The 16,191-nt window shown below is 38.8% G+C and overlaps 1 protein-coding gene across 1 annotated transcript in view; it reads right to left on the bottom strand.

Annotated features, from left to right (window-relative positions):
- Positions 1-581, bottom strand: part of HPGDS (hematopoietic prostaglandin D synthase) — a 26,339-nt gene extending 25,758 nt beyond the window's left edge. Inside the window, exon 1 of the mRNA XM_021680396.2 lies at positions 247-581. The gene's annotated coding sequence lies outside the window, so the exon portion shown is untranslated. The remainder of the gene's footprint in view (positions 1-246) is intronic.
- Positions 582-16,191: the final 15,610 nt, after the last annotated feature.

Here is a 16,191-nt window from a genome sequence, read left to right as displayed (position 1 = left end):
AGAAAGAAAGAAAGAAAGAAAGAAAGAAAGAAAGAAAGAAAGAAAGAGAAAGAAAGAAAACTACTGTTTGATTTCTACCTGGCCACTAACAGAGAGGCTCTGAATGAGAGCTGAATGAGTGGCATGGTGAAAATAGGTATCAGTTGCTCAGTCACACACAGAATATCACAGTAATAAAAAACACTAAGATGAAGAAAGAACACTATCTCATTTCTTATCTTTGTAGAGTTCAGTCGTATCACTTACTTGTGCTACGTCTCTGTGGAGTCTCTAGTATCTTCTATGCTCTCATCAGTGACTGCATCTTGGGTTTATATGATGAGTAAGGGACAATCACAAGCCAATGAGAGACGGAGCAACTTACTTCCCCCTAAGTCTCTTCCTTCATTTCTTAGATGAGATATGCCTGCCAAACAGTCCAATCCTGCAAAGACTTCTGGTTCTTCTTGGCATTTTATAGGATCTCTGTGTGTAAATAATAACCTAACATATTTGCATTCCGTTGATAAAATCAAAGTTATAGGTGCCGATGTGTGCCTATTGGTACATGCTCATCTATGTTTAAAAACCTTACACCATAGGCTCCCGGAGAATGAGAGAAAGTGAGCACAAGTAAGCCTTCTTTTCAGATATGCACGGGGCTGGCTTCTGCAATTCACTAGGTCTCCATAGGGAACGCTTGGCTGACCACGTCTTCACCGGGACCCTCCTCCAACAGTCTCATCCCTCACCTGCTGTGTGTTTCTTCGTTACCATGTCTAACAACATAGTGTATTTTCTTGGTTTGTTTTCACCCTCCCCCAGCAGAATGTGAGCTTCGTAAGAGCAGGCCTTTCAGTGTTCAGTTTAGTGTGGTGCCCTCGTTATGGGAAGGAATGCCGGGCACATCACAGCCACTAGTATATCTTTGCTGAATGAATGATTCCAAATATTATATTGTCCCACAAATCACATTTTTACGAGGACTCCTTAAGTTCTCATTGCTGCTAGCATATTTCCTTTACACTCCTTTTCTCCGAAGAGCCATATTGTTTAAATATTTAGTGAGTACCTAATCTTTGCTGGGTACTATTCTGGATAATAGAGGTAAAGCAGTAAACAAAAACAAGAAAAAAAAAAATCCTTGCCCTCATGGAGCATTCTTTTTTTTTTTTAAGATTTTATTTATTTATTTGAGATAGAGACAGAGACAGAAATAGTGAGAGAGAGCACAGGTGGGGAGGAGAGGGAGAAGCAGGCTCCGCACTGAACAGGGAGCCCCACGCTGGCCCCATCCCAGCACCCTGAGACCATGACCCTAGCCCAAGGCAGAAGCCCAACCACTGAGCCATCCAGGCGCCCCCCCCCTCATGGAGCATTCTTAACAATATTAGTAACAACAACCTTAGGAGGTTTTGAGAGCATTAAATGGGTACGTAAATGTGTGCTTAAAAAGATGTGTGCATCACCTCCATGCTTACACGGAGGTGATGAGTGTTTTTCTGGCCTCCAAGATACAATTTTGCTATAGGAGAACTTTGGTTCTTCATGAACCTGAGCTATATGGAGAGAAAATATCAGCCGTTTCCAAAATGCTGGAACCTAATCCATGAAGGCTGGGAATGGTACGTTTTCTGGCACTATGGACATTTTGTTGAGGTAGCAGTTTCAATAGCTCATGGGAAGCTCCGGGCCTCAATTCTGAATGAACCACCTTAGGCTGGGGAAAAGATCCAGAATTATCAGTGTCAGTCTGGGGTTTGGAGGAATTTATATAAATTGTTAACTTGTCATCTGTGGACACCAACTGAAAGAAGATGTGTAAATGTGATTCTGAAAGGAATTGCTTCCTAAATATTAACACAGTCCCTGTGGCTTATGTAACAAATGTCAGATGCTTTGGTGCTGTGATCACAGCATCTTTGTATAATTGCTGGTTAGGGTGTTTTGGCCATTTGGCTGTTCCCTTCCTTCCTCAAAATTCTTGTGATTTCCTCTCAAAGTGCTATGTTCTTTCAAAGAGAGCAACCTGCCTCAATTAAATACTTCTGTTAAATCAAGTGAAAAATATACACGTAAAGGAGTAATTAACATGACATTATCACTCAATTAACACTCATTTACCCGACATGGAATGAACACTGGTCCCAGCACTCTAAGACGTCTCCTATAGAGATGTGTTCTTACAATGTGTGCTTTTTGATGTCTAGTGAGAATACTTGAAAAGAAAAAACCAAGTAAGACATTTTTCAGGTTTCCACCACTATCGAAGATAAAAGATGCTTCGATAGACAGGCACAGGTATTCCCTTTTCCAAGCAGATCTATCCCTTTATTGATTATGCTTTTTGTTAAAATGATCCAGTTCTGTATAATTTGATTCAACACCCGAAAGAAGATTTGCTAATGTTTGGCAAATGTATTTCTTGTTTGCCAAATGCATATTCTAATAAATTTATATTTTGTATTTTTTTGATTCATGAAATATTGAGTAACCTAATTAAATTTCCAAAATAAGCCAGACTAAGGAGCAGATGTTAACAGCAGAGACTTACTCATTGCAGACATTTTGTTAGGCCCAGTTTGGAAAGACAGGCTTTCTTTTCTGCAAGTAAATAGAAATTCATATGAAATTGTATGTTATACTGACTTAAACTTCATGTTAAAATGCTACTATGTTTTTGTAAATATTGAAAAACAAATCTTGGGGGGCGCCTGGCTGGCTCAGTCAGTTAAGTGTTTGCCTTTGGCTCAGGTCTGATCTCAGGGTCCTGGGATCCAGCCCTATATTGGGCTCCGTGCTCAGCGGGGAGTCTGCTTCTCCCTCTCACTCTGCCCCCTCCCATGCTCCCTCTCTCTCTCTCCCAAATACATAAATAAGTTCTTAAAAAAAATCGAATCTTTGCCTTTTATTTTATTTCTTTGGATGTAGTGGTAGTTATATATCAACTGTGAATTTCTACTTGTTTCCTGTTTTAAGACAGCTGAGGAGAGATAAGTATGTTCTGGAATACAGCAAAGTCTCTTCAGCTACATAGCTCAAGCAAAACGCTGTTCTGACGAATATTAGCCACCCAGATTAAGTTGCTGTTCGTGGCTCACATTTTCAGTTTTAGCAAATGCAAAGTATTCTTTTCAAAAAAATCAAAGGCATCTTTATCAATGTCAAAGACATCTTCTAACACACTTTGAATTTCCAAAAGTGAAGTTTGAACTTAAGCCAGTTGAGTGTTTAGTTTTAGTTCTCATTCTTTGGATCCTGTTTATTAAACCTTGTTTACAAATTCAAAGAGTAAGGATAGCAAAATTCCTGAAAAAAATGTGTTTTAAAAAAAAAGTATTCAATCTTCTTCCTGTATTATCTTCAGAGTTAGATGATGGAAGTGCTCAAATTAAATGTATGGCTTGATCTCCAGAAACTGAAAAGTTGCAATTCTTATACATCCTTTACCTGAGTTTTAAAAATTACTTTCTCTTTTTTATTATTCACATCTTAGTTTTAAATCCTATTGTTTAAATTTCCCAACTTGTTTCCAAAGCAGCTGGTTAAGCGTGTGTCAACACACGGAAAGGAGAGGAAAAGTACATAAAAGGTATAATCAGAAAGGACAAAGAGAAAGGAGAGAAGTAAAGAGTGTAAGACGCATTGCAAAGAACATTTTGGCAGATAGGAAGCAAATGGAGGAGTGACACTTGATCAAACCCATGGAGTCAAAATTATGACCCAAGTTTCTCTAATGGTGGAGAGGAGGACATACACTAAGGAGACGCTATCTCGATAACCCTGAGGAACCCAGAAGACCAAAGCTCCAAGACCTATAAAAGTGGACTTGAGATTCAGGACTGAAAACAAGGGGATTATCTAAAAGTTAGCAGAGAAAGCGTTAGACTCCTGGTGGCCCTACCTCTTCTCAACCCCCGGCCCTCAGTCTTATTTTTTTTTTTTTTAAGATTTTATTTATTTATTTGAGAGAGCACGCACAAGCAGGGGGAGCGGCAGGCAGAGGGAGAAGCATGCTCCCCGCTGAGCAGGGAGCCCGATGTGGGACTTGATCCCAGGACCCTGGGATCATGACTTGAGCCGAAGGCAGACACTCAACTGACTGAGCCACCCAGGCGTCCCTTACCCCTCAGTCTTAAAAAGAAAAGGAGCAGAGAGAATCTTGGGGAAACAGAGACCATGTAGGGTGTGGGATATAAAATCGAGTATTTTATTTATTGAATGATTTTCTTACAGATATGTAGTTTTGGAAAATAATTTCCATAAAAATTTAAGTGAAGTGAGAAAATTGCATTCAATTCAAATATTTGGTATGCTTATTTCATGATAATGATAGTTGTGGAGCTGTTTTATGCACACGGCACGTCTGTAATGCAGATATAGTTAGACCTGCTGTACAGATGAGAAAATTACGGTGTAGACTGATTCAGCAAGTTTACCCAAGGTCATACAGCTATTAGGTTTCAATGCTAGTGCTCAAACTCAGTTCTGTTGATTACAAGCCTATACTTTTACAACTACCCCAAAATGCTTCACAAAGTTTTGGTTTATAACCACTTGGCACAGAGGGAAGAACCTTCAGAATAAGGAAAGAAGTGTCACGGAATGTTCCCTACAAGCTTAGAACTTCTCTAATTACTTCATTGTTTAACCAGACTAATCAGCTTGAAATCCAAAGGCCAGTATAAATCCTTTCAAATATTATTTTGTTCCTAAAGCTGAAAATACACAAAATTAAATTTAGAAATACACGTTAAACTGAACAATATGAGTCAATCTTACCAAGTGCTTCTTAATCTTTTTTTCCGTTAGGCATTTCCTCTGAGACTATCTCTGTGCCTAATGTGTCCTGGACTCGTTGTCCTCTAATCAAAGCTGTGTTCTGGCTAATGGTTGGGACCAAAGTACTTAATATGATGTCTATCCATTTACATATTAGCTTAATATATTTTTTAATTTTTTACCAACTTTTTGTTCTTTGTCGGATGGTCCAAATAGCAGTTTGCATGTTCACCTAGTGATTTGAGATTCCTGTTTCCTCTATGTGAACAGGTGGGCAGAGCCATCCCTCAGGAGAGTTGAGCTGAGATCTGGGGTGGAGAATTGGGTAGGAAGGGTGGGAACATGGGTTTGTGGAAAGATCTGGAGGGAAAGATCTTACATTTTGTCTTTTGTCTACTTGCCATGTGCAGCAATTTTTAGCTGGTTAAATAAAATGAAAAGTATAGCAAAAGTAACAGTAAAGAGGGGGAAAAAATCTTCACATCAAAAGGCTTTGTGAAGATAATATGCAAATAGAATAGGGGCAGTGCCCCTCTGTGTAACTCAGGTGATGTTAAGGAGGGAGGTGAAGTCCCTGAATGGGTTCTAGCCTTGACAGACTGTTAGCAGCAACTGAGAAGCCGTTCCTCCACCATGCCCGCGCATGCTTCCCCCCACCCCCCCACTGGGAAGACCTTCAGAATAATGAGCCTGGGCTGACCACCCCAGGCCACTTTACTAGAAACTGCTTCAAAATCCTCTCTATCAATTATGCTGCACATCTTTTCCTTCCATTCATTTTATATCTGCTAAACAGATTCCTGACGAAGTGTGTTGGCTGCTAAGGTTCACAATCTATATGTAAGATGCTGAAAAGTCCATCTTTTTGTAGACCCACCATGAAACCCAGAAAACATGTTATAAGGAATTGCCTGATAACCGTTCTCTTTTCAATTTTTTTCTGCTTTATCTTTCTTTTCCTATCTCATTTTTTCCTTCCTGTAGAGATATTTTTTAATGTTTCACAGTAAAAGCACATTTTTTAGTGCAAAAAAGAAATTCATCATATTGGTGGTGACAAATGTGTTACTTTCCCAGTAAATTTAGTCTACTATGTCACTGTGCAAAAATTGTGATTATATTTTGCTGATGAATTGATTAATTTAGCCCTGCCATGTACCTAATGATAATGTTCAGGCAAAAGCAAGAGAACAAAGAGCTTTCTTCAATTCATTTGCCATTTTTTCTTTTTTACCCATAGTAAATATTTTGTACATGGATCTTGGCACAATCTTTGTTTTGTTTTGTTTAGGATAAATTCCTGGAAGGAGAATTGCTGAATAATTGGTTATGTGCCTTTTAAATGATAATACCCATTACCAGACTGACATCCAGAAAGTTTGCACAAATCTATTCTTTAGCTAATATGAGTTAATGTTATTATTTTATTCTTTTCCAATCTCATGGGTAAAAAGTATGTCACGGGGCTTTAAATTAGCATGTCTTTGATTACAGATAAGGTTGAACATAAGGTGAGCATCCTTTGTTTCTTTGTCATTTATATTTATTCTTCGTAAATTTCCTGCATTTTTTTTTTTCTATTGGGTTTTTCATCTTTTCTTCTTGTTGATTTCCAGGGTTCTCTTTATATGTGTTATAGACATGCTATAGAATTATTTTTTCCCATACTTACTGTGGATTCACAGTAGACATGGTGTTCTTTTCTACCATTTGACTTTGGACTTGGCCATGTGACTTCCTATGTCCAAAGCTTAATACTGAGTTGGGATGAAGGAAGCATTCTCCCTATTTCTTTTTTTTTTTTTTAAGATTTTATTTATTTATTTGACAGAGAGATTGAGCACAAGCAGGGGGAGCGGTAGGCGGAGGGAGAGGGAGAGCCTGATAAGGTCTCAAGATCATGACCTGAGCCGAAGGCAGAAGCTTAACCAACTGAGCCACCCAGGGACCCCTCTCCCTATTTCTTTGTGGGATGCAGCATGGCTCCAATGCCCAGAACACTGAAATATACATACATACATATACACATATACACTATGTCATTTGCTATACTGAGGATTTTCCAGCCACAGGAGCATCCGGACCAGCACTCTTGTTTAGGGCAGCATCATGCTCACCTCCTCCCACTGCTTAGCCACAGCAGTGAGAATGAGGAGGCGCGCTCCCTCAAGTTGCTGCGGGCCACAGGCAGCAGCACAAGGAGGCTAGGTCAGCAGAACAGGAGCAGACACACCACCGAGACACACTTGGGGGATGTCTACAAAAAAAACTGCAGGAGATTTGGAGAGAGGAAGGCTGATAACCATTAGTCAGGCAGCTAAGGCCTTGAGCCTGTTAAATTTGAGCAACTAAAGTTAACGTGATCTCATTTGTACCTTCACGTTGGTAGAAAAAAGGATACGTGTGTATGTGTTGTATAGAGGGATAGGGGTTATTCTTCAATTCTAGAAATATTTTTTGAGTGTCTTCTCTATGCCTGGCACTATTTCAGAAATTGGTGGTATAAGGGTGAACATGATTGACAAGATCCTTCCCCTCAAGAGTTACACAGCTGAGTTTCTGGGAAGTAGCAATGACCTGGAATGTCATTTTCTTGATGTTCTTGAGCTCTGTAGCTGTTACAATTCATATCATCTAAGGATTCTCAATCTCTGTGAATCTGCCCCTAAATTAGATTCAGAATTAACCCTACAGCCCAATTAGTGAGATTATAATGCCTGCCCCAGCTAAACTCAAGGCACAAAGCATTCCTCAAGTCCAAGAAATTATAAATTATTAGCTCTATTAATTCTATCCTATCCATAATAGTTGGAGACCAGCAGTCATCTTGAAATGAAAGATATGGTTTTCCAACTTGGTTAGAGAAATGGAGACTGAATTTTTGGCATCAAACTCTTGGTGTTTTCTTTTTTTCAATTACTTCAGATGTACCTTTAAAAAATAGAACCACCATGATAGCAGATCCAAAAATTATTTCCTAAAGTGGAATACTGATCATTCATGTGTGTAAATGCCATCACTATGATTGAATTTTCACACTACCTTACCTGGGATGAAAATATAATCCAGGGTAATTTTTTGCCCAGTAGGGTTATTTTCTAGTGCTCCCAAGTGGAGAATTAAAACACAGAAAGAGCAAAGCATGCATTTGAACAAATTAAACTCATGTGATAAACTCAAATTCACATTCTTTTAAGGAACTAAGAAGTAATCAAGTTTCTTCAAAAGACATTTTTAGGGAATCAACATTTTAAAAAGCCAAACCTGCATATATTCTCAAACTATGCATCTGTTGGGAGGATGAAAAATTTCTGGAAATGGTGATGATGGCTGTACAACAATGGGAATGGACTTACACCACTGAGCTATATACTTAAAAATGAAAATGGGAGGTGCCTGGGTGGCTCACTTGGTTAGGTGGCTGCCTTCAGCTCAGGTCATGATCTCAGGGGACCTGGGATCCAGCCCCAAGGCAGGATCCCTGCTCAGCGGGGAGTCTGCTTCTGCCTCTCCCAATGACCCTCCTCCCTGCTCCTGTTCTCCCTCCCTCTCTCTCTCTCTCAAATGAATTTAAAAAAAATCTTTTAAAAAATGGCTAAAATGGTGTGTTTTAAGTTACATATATTTTACCACAACAAAAAAAATTTTTTTTTAAGATTTTATTTATTTGTTTGATAGAGAGAGAGAGAAAGAGAGAGAGCACAAGCAGGGGGAGTGGGAGAGGGAGAAGCAGGCTCCCTGCTGAGCAAGGAGCCCAATGCGGGGCTCGATCCCAGGACCCTGGGATCATGACCCAAGCAGAAGGCAGGTGCTTAACCAACTGAGCCACCCAGGTGTCCCAAAAAATATTTTTTTAAAGATTTATTTATTTATTTATTTATTTGAGAGAGAGAGAGAGCAAGCATGTGAGTGGGAGGAGGGGCAGAGGGAGAAAGAGAAAGGATCCTCCAGCAGACTCCCTGTCCCCCAGCATGGAGCCCAAGGTGGGGCTGGATCCCAGGACCCTGAGATCATGACCTGAGCCAAAATCAAGAGCCAGCGGCTTAACTGACTGAACCACCCCTCAAAAATATTTTTTAAAAAACAGTTTGGCCTGAATAAAATCAAACTTGAAAATATTTTTCAGATTGAGCTTGAACTTTCATCATATGTTATTTGGTTTAAAGCCTTGAGTGACTACCATACCAGTGGTTCTTAAGTTCCTGCCAAAATCTTTCTGGGTGTATTTGGCTTGGTTTTGAAGGATAACATTTATATTGGATACACAAAATATAGCTCATGTCCTTACTGATTCATTTAAACAAGGAAACAAACAGACAGACAAACACACTGTCCAAATTGAGCTCAGTTTTGAATCAAAAGTCATATCCTTAGCTCCAAGAAAATGCCTATTGCTTTTCTAGCATATGTGTTCAATACTTGTATTTCTGTTTGCCAAACAGTCATTCCTCCAGAGATACTATATGACTGCTTTTAACTGAAATATGTTGGACTGTTTTATCTGATGTCCAAATCTTGCAAAACTTATTTCTATGGAAAACTGGTTAATGGTTCAATGTCCGTCTTCAGGCCAAGGTATGTACATAGCTCAAGGAATGTTCAGTTCGAGTCCATTGGGATCAATGCACCATACAGAGTTGATGGTCCTATGACCTGGGAGATTATTGTCAGGTATCTCAAGTAGGATCCTTAAGCCAAATGGCTGTGTGATTTTTTTTTTTTGGCTGTGTGTTTTTGTTTGTTTTTTATTTTATTATGTTATGTTAATCACCACACATTACATCATTAGTTTTTGATGTTGGCTGTGTGTTTTTAATGTAAAACTGGCCCAGGTTTATATTTGTCATAGACTCAGGACATTGTTTTCCAAGATCTTTTCATGGTAGAGAAGCTATTCTGCAGTAAGTCTAGGCATATATTACTAAGAATTTTGGTTAATTTTGTTTTTATTTGAACAATTTTCTGTTTTAAACAATTTATTGTAATTCCAGTTTGTTGTAGGTATTTTTTATTAACTTAAATGTGTGTTTAGTTCTGATCATATATGAAGCGATTCTTATCCTACTAAGTTCAAAGGCTTGGGGCACCTGGGTGGCCTAATCGTTTAAGTGCAAAGGGCTCGTTGCAAAAGTAATGTTTCAATTCTTGGTCAGTGATGCTTATCTTAAGGGTTTTTGCTTTTCTTTTTAAAAAATCTCATAATCTTCTCCAGTGTAGCTTATGACACAGAGATAATTAGTGGCACCCTCTGCAGAATACCACCATTGATGATGATGTTAATCTTTCAGTCAGTTACCAAATAAGGATCTCTGATTAGATAGATTAATTCTTCAGAATAGTTTAATTCTTCAGAACATCATGTTTGGCTTTTTGTTTTGAAATACGGTGGATACAGTTATGATCTGATTAAGTCGTTGTTTTGTATTTCCTCTTAATAATACTCATAGTTTACATAACTTACTGGCATCAGACATTTTATAAGCACATCATATAAATTAACTTATTTAATCCTCATGCCACCATTATGGGGTATTATTATTATTACCCCTATTTGATAAGTAAGGAAAATGAGGCTCAGAACTTGCTCACATTCACACAGCTAAGAATTGAAAGGTTTAGGATTTGAACCCAGGCAGCCTGTCTTTAAAAGTGGTGTTCTTTATCTCTAAACTATAATACAGGCACATCCTGAGAGATTTCCTCTCTTGGCTTTGCACAGTGTTTTTGAACCTTATGCTTGTATAAGACTTTCGACTGTTTTTGTTTTGTTTTGTTTTGTTTTTGGCCTTTACAATACTTGTTTTAGTCAGTAAAAAGTATATGCCAGAGGGCAGAACAATGTTCCTGATTCTGTTGCTTTGCTCCAAGTGGCTGGGTCTTGGTCTCCTTGTCAGTTGTGACTAGCAGTCAATAGGATTGCTAAAGTGACTCACATGGAAATCAGCTTTTGCAGAAAAACAACAGAATAAAAGATATGACAAGTATATTTTTAAAGTATTCCCTATGGAATTGTTAAGCTTCCATGTAAAGGTAATCTAGGTGAGCACTGTAATAAAGAAAAGAAAGAAAAGAAAAACAGGTCCAGCATCATTCATAATGTGTGTATGGTGAGACTGAGACCTGAAAGCAAGGCTGAGAATAGAGGCCCTCTCCTCCGACTCCCCGTTTAGTGCTCTGCTACTCTGCCCTCAAGAATTCATAGACTGGGTGGCTCAGTCAGTTAAGCATCCGCCTTCAGCTCAGGTCATGATCTCCGGGGTCCTGGGATCGAGCCTGGCGTCGGGCTCCCTATGCAGCAGGGAGCCTGCTTCTCCCTTTCCCTCTGTGCCTCCTGCTCCCCCTGCTAGTGTTCTCTCTCTCTGTCAAATGAATAAATAAAATCTTAAAAAAAAAAAAAAAAGAATTCATAGTCTAACGGTGGATGCAGGGAAGAAAAAAGACAGCTGAAAACTGGGAACATGTGGAAGTGGACACAAAATGGAGAATGGAATCCAAATGGAGAGGGGAGAAATGTTTCTCAAAGGAAATGACACATGACTTAAGAGTTGATGAGGTAAAGGGAAGGGACGAATGCCACAAGCAGGGAGAGCAGCATATTTAAAAATCGCAGATCTGGGAGAGTAGAACCTGTGCAGAGATTGCAGCTCACCCAGATGTCTGCGTGAGCTGGAGTTGGTGACAGAGGAGGCTGGAGAGATGGGAGAAAAGAGTAAGCTCCTGCTACGTCATACTAAAGAATTAAAATTTTAGGCAAACTTTTTGGGATGACATTGGGGGATTTTATACAAGGAAGTGTTGTGATTAGATTTGCATTTTAGAAAGAGTGCTGTGGCAGGAGAATGTATAGGGTCGGGAGTGGGGAGGGAGGGCTGTGAAGATTACCAGCAGGGTGCAAATGCACTAGAGGACACATGCAATGGAGAGAAAAAAAGCAAATTCCAGAGACAGTAATGAAACAGTGATATGATGGAAACACATGCTGTATTGGTCTGTTGCATGACACCACATCAGAAATGTGGGATGAGGAGCATCCTAGGAGGTTCCCCTTGAGGTGATCAGCGGACATCTAAGTGCAAACATCCTGTTGATAATATGGTTCTGTGCCTCTGGTGCTCAGGAGAACAGTCCAGAGAGAGAAGTGATGATGGTCAATCATCCATTCATTAAACATCTAGTGAGCATTTACAAAGTGCCAGGAATAGAAACAGGCTCTGGAATTCAGAGGTGAATCAAATCAGAGCCCATTCTTGTCTCCCAGGTGTGCAGAGTTTAAAGAGGAGGCAACGACGTGGATGGAACTGGAGGGTATTATGCTGAGCGAAATAAGTCAAACAGAGAAAGACATGTATCATATGACCTCACTGATATGAGGAATTCTTAATCTCACGAAACAAACTGAGGGTTGCTGGAGTGGTGGGGGGTGGGAGGGATGGGGTGGCTGGGTGATAGACATTGGGGAGGGTATGTGCTATGGTGAGCGCTGTGAATTGTGCAAGACTGTTGAATCACAGATCTGTACCTCTGAAGGAAATAATACATTATATGTTAAAAAAAGAAGAAGAAGAAGAAGATAGCAGGAAGGGAAAAATGAAGGGGGGGAATCGGAGGGGGAGACGAACCATGAGAGACAGTGGACTCTGAAAAACAAACTGAGGGTTCTAGGGGGAGGGGGGTGGGAGGTTGGGTTAGCCTGATGATGGGTATTGAGGAGGGCACGTTCTGCATGGAGCACTGGGTGTTATGCACAAACAATGAATCATGGAACACTTCAACTAAAACTAATGATGTAATGTATGGGGATTAACATAACAATAAAAAAATTAAAAAAAAATAAAGAGGAGGCAAGGAACATGAGAAGAGCTAAAGGAAGGAAAGAAACATAGGTTCTACTATGCAGTTGTTTTCAGAGTATGGTAGGGCAGGCAGTTCTCTTGCAGGGAAAAGGTAATTTTATGCATTGCTCTGAAGTTATATTCTCAGCATCCTTGAAAAAATAATTTGCATTAATGGTAAAGTGCTAACTTGCTCAGGATTTTCCTTGACATTTGATCCTAATGAACAACATACTCATTGGGCAGTTTATCTAAACCCCATTGTCTCAGGAATAGTAAAGCAGCTAACATTTATTGACAATCTTCTTCAGCCAATCTTCGTAATATTTCAAATGTATTTTCTCATTTAATCCTCCTAATGACCCCAGGAAGTTGGTATTATTATTATAGTCTCCATTTTACATATGAGAGAATGAAAGCACAGAAAGAATAAGTAATTTACCCAACATCACCAATTAGAAAATGGTTCATCTAGAATTCAGGCATGCAGATTAACTCCAGATACTATGTCTCCTTATAGGAAAAGTAAGAATTAGTGGCAATAGGAAAGATAATAAAATGCTTTCCCATCACCAGTGTATATTAATGTTGACTTTTGTTATTTTCCTTTTTTCAAGTATTCCTATGGGTTTTTTTTTCAGAAGATCGTTATTGTTTTGGCTGAATAAGCACCCCAGACCTCCATATGAACTGCCAGAATTTAGCTAGGTTCTGTTCTCCACAGGTGTACACACAGAACTTAAAGGATCTCTTTAACAAGAAAGACCCTTGAAAAAGATATTTAAATTTTATAAAGAACTGGTTAGTAAAATATATCTATTGAATAATTATTTTGGTTGAGAGAAATATTTGTATGGAGAAAGTTACAATTCATTAAAGGAAAAATCATTGTGTGTCAGGCACTATGCTAGACTCTAGAGATAAAAATATAAATAAGATATGGTTTCTGCCCACATGTTAGAAGGAAATAAGGATTAAAACATTCAATTCTGGTTCCCTGTAAAGAAAACCCACCCACGGAACATTCAGAGGGCATAACGATTAATGGGTGAAATTAGGAGAAAAATCATATACTTGCATTACTATGCTTAGCTAATACATTAAGATACAGTACTCCGTTTGGTTTCTAAAGTAAGGGCCATTATTAGACTCTTGGAAGTTTCCTTTTGTTTGTACCATTAATTTTCTGGGTAATCCAAAAAGTTTTACTTTATAACTTTACTCTTTTATAAAACAGACACGTAACCTTTATGCCTTGGATCTACATGTTTGGGTGTATTTAACTGATTGAGAATCATTGACGTGTGTGTGTGTGTGTATGTGTGGGCTCCCATGCAGGAAAGTAGATTATCCTTTTGATTTCCTTGGTTGTGTTTGCTTTTGCTCATTTTTAGGCTTCCAACATACTTAATGACTAACCAAGAATGTGACCACCCCAGTTGTGACCCCTTTGAACAGCTTAGTCAAGACAAGCCCTCTTTCACTGATTCTTTTATCTTTAAAAAAAAAAAATCAATTCTAGAGACATTTCCTTTTAGTATCTTTCTTTTCTCTTATCGCTATAACTCTAACACTTCTGTCAATTATAGTTTTTGTTCCAGAGAAAAGACAGGGATCTTTAGCAGCACACTCAGTCTCTGAACACTGTGGCTATAAAAACAGGGCAACCTACATCTCTCGCGGGCTGCTCTGGGCACGGGGCATCATGTGCAAGAAGGTCTAACACTGAGGTGTTACCCAGGTATTTATTTACCTCACTGCAGTGCTGTAAGGACAAACATGGTAAACTTGTCCTCATCTCTGCTTGAATCTTCTCAAAAGAAAGGAATAGGAATAGGAAGTGTTACAAATGAATATGAAACATACATACAGAAACAAACAAAAATTTACTACATTTTCTGCTTTCATTCTCTTAGTCTGGACCACAGGACACTGGCTACAGCAATTGTAATCTGCAAGTACAATTAATATTCAGTTCGTCAGGCTGATCTCTTTGAAGAGTTGATCAACTGGTTTTGGTCATGATCATGAAGCACAGGAAATTTATTTTTATATAAATTATGTGGGGTCTTGATTTTAAAAGCACAGTTAAGGAAGCCACCTCCCTGGCATACCATAACAGAAGCTAATTCCAACTTAACTGCCAATCAGACCTTTCAGATTTGATAGAAATTGTCGCCAAGCTCTATTTGGGGACTCAGAAAGAGGAAGCTATCATGAACACTGAGTTAGATCATTAGAAACCAGTCCTTCTGCCTCCAGTCTTGCTCCGGCAGATTCATCCTGGATTTTACAATTAGATTCATTTTTCTAAATAGCAGTATAATCTTCTTACTCTTTGGCTCAAAAACTTCAGCAGCTCTTTATTGTCTACAAAAAGGCAGTTGATTACAGCACTGGTCTCCAAGGTTTTTTTTTTTTTTTACAACTACCTATGCCTAAACAGTAAATAAATTAAAAAAAAAATTAAGCATGCAAATATGTATTTCGTCCATATGAAATTATATAAGTGTATTACTATAATTATCTAATATCTTAAAATAGAATTATATCTCAGCATGGAGCTTATTGCTAATTATCATAGTTTAAATTCATGTCTCAGGATGACTGGGTGGCTCAGCTAGTTAAACAACTGCCTTCGGCTCAGGTCACGATCCCAGGGTCCTGGGATCGAGCCCCGCGTTGGGCTCCCTGCTTGGCGGGAAGCCTGCTTCTCCCTCTCCCACTCCCCCTGCTTGTGTTCCCTCTCTCGCTGTGTCTCTCTCTGTCAAATAAATAAATAAAATTTAAAAAAAAAATAAATTCATGTCTCAAAGGGCCTTATTGATTGACTAATTTTATTAGACTACCTCCTCATCTTGTATCCAATTAGATTATCATTTACTTTTTACCTCCAAACATAGTTGCCAAAGAAGGGCAAGAGAAAAGTCAGTTTTGTAATTTCCTTTTGTCTGCCCGTGCCTGCATTTTAATATTTTCTATTTACTCTTCTTTTGCATGGATCCTTTCATGGATTTTTCCATTTATGACTGTCTTACATATATAATCCATCAGTTCACATAAGCAAATAATGTACACATAAACAGTCAGACAATGTACAGTATGTAAAGACTTTAAGATCTGGTCCCTGATAAGATATCCAGTCTCAACTTTTGTTTCTGGAAATATCGCAGTCTATCATTCAGAGAAATCCTTCCTCATAGGACAGTACTGTACAAAACATTTTTCAAAAAGGATTGTTGATTGATGCTGGCGGAGGAATTAAGGAATCTTCAGAAGCCACAAACAACAAGAAGGCATTGGTTTTTGTTTTTGTTTTTGTTTTTTAAAGACTTAACGACTGAGCCACTCAGGTGCCCCAAGAAGGCATTGGGTTTTAATGGACCACCCACAAAACTGGGGCCCTGACTAGTGCAGATGTGTAGACCTGAGACCTTGGCCGTAAAGTCTGGACACTTAAAGAACAATATCCTTATTAAGTGAAATAGGAAAAAATTAACCATTCTCACATAGAGAGATACCTGCTGCATTCTGGGAAGATTGAAAAAAGAAAAGAAAGAAAGAAAGAAAGAAAGAAAGAAAGAAAGAAAGAAAGAAA

Source organism: Neomonachus schauinslandi, chromosome 2 (genome assembly GCF_002201575.2).
Source record: "Neomonachus schauinslandi chromosome 2, ASM220157v2, whole genome shotgun sequence".
Classification (NCBI taxonomy): domain Eukaryota; kingdom Metazoa; phylum Chordata; class Mammalia; order Carnivora; family Phocidae; genus Neomonachus; species Neomonachus schauinslandi.
This window is presented reverse-complemented; position numbering and strand designations above follow the sequence as displayed.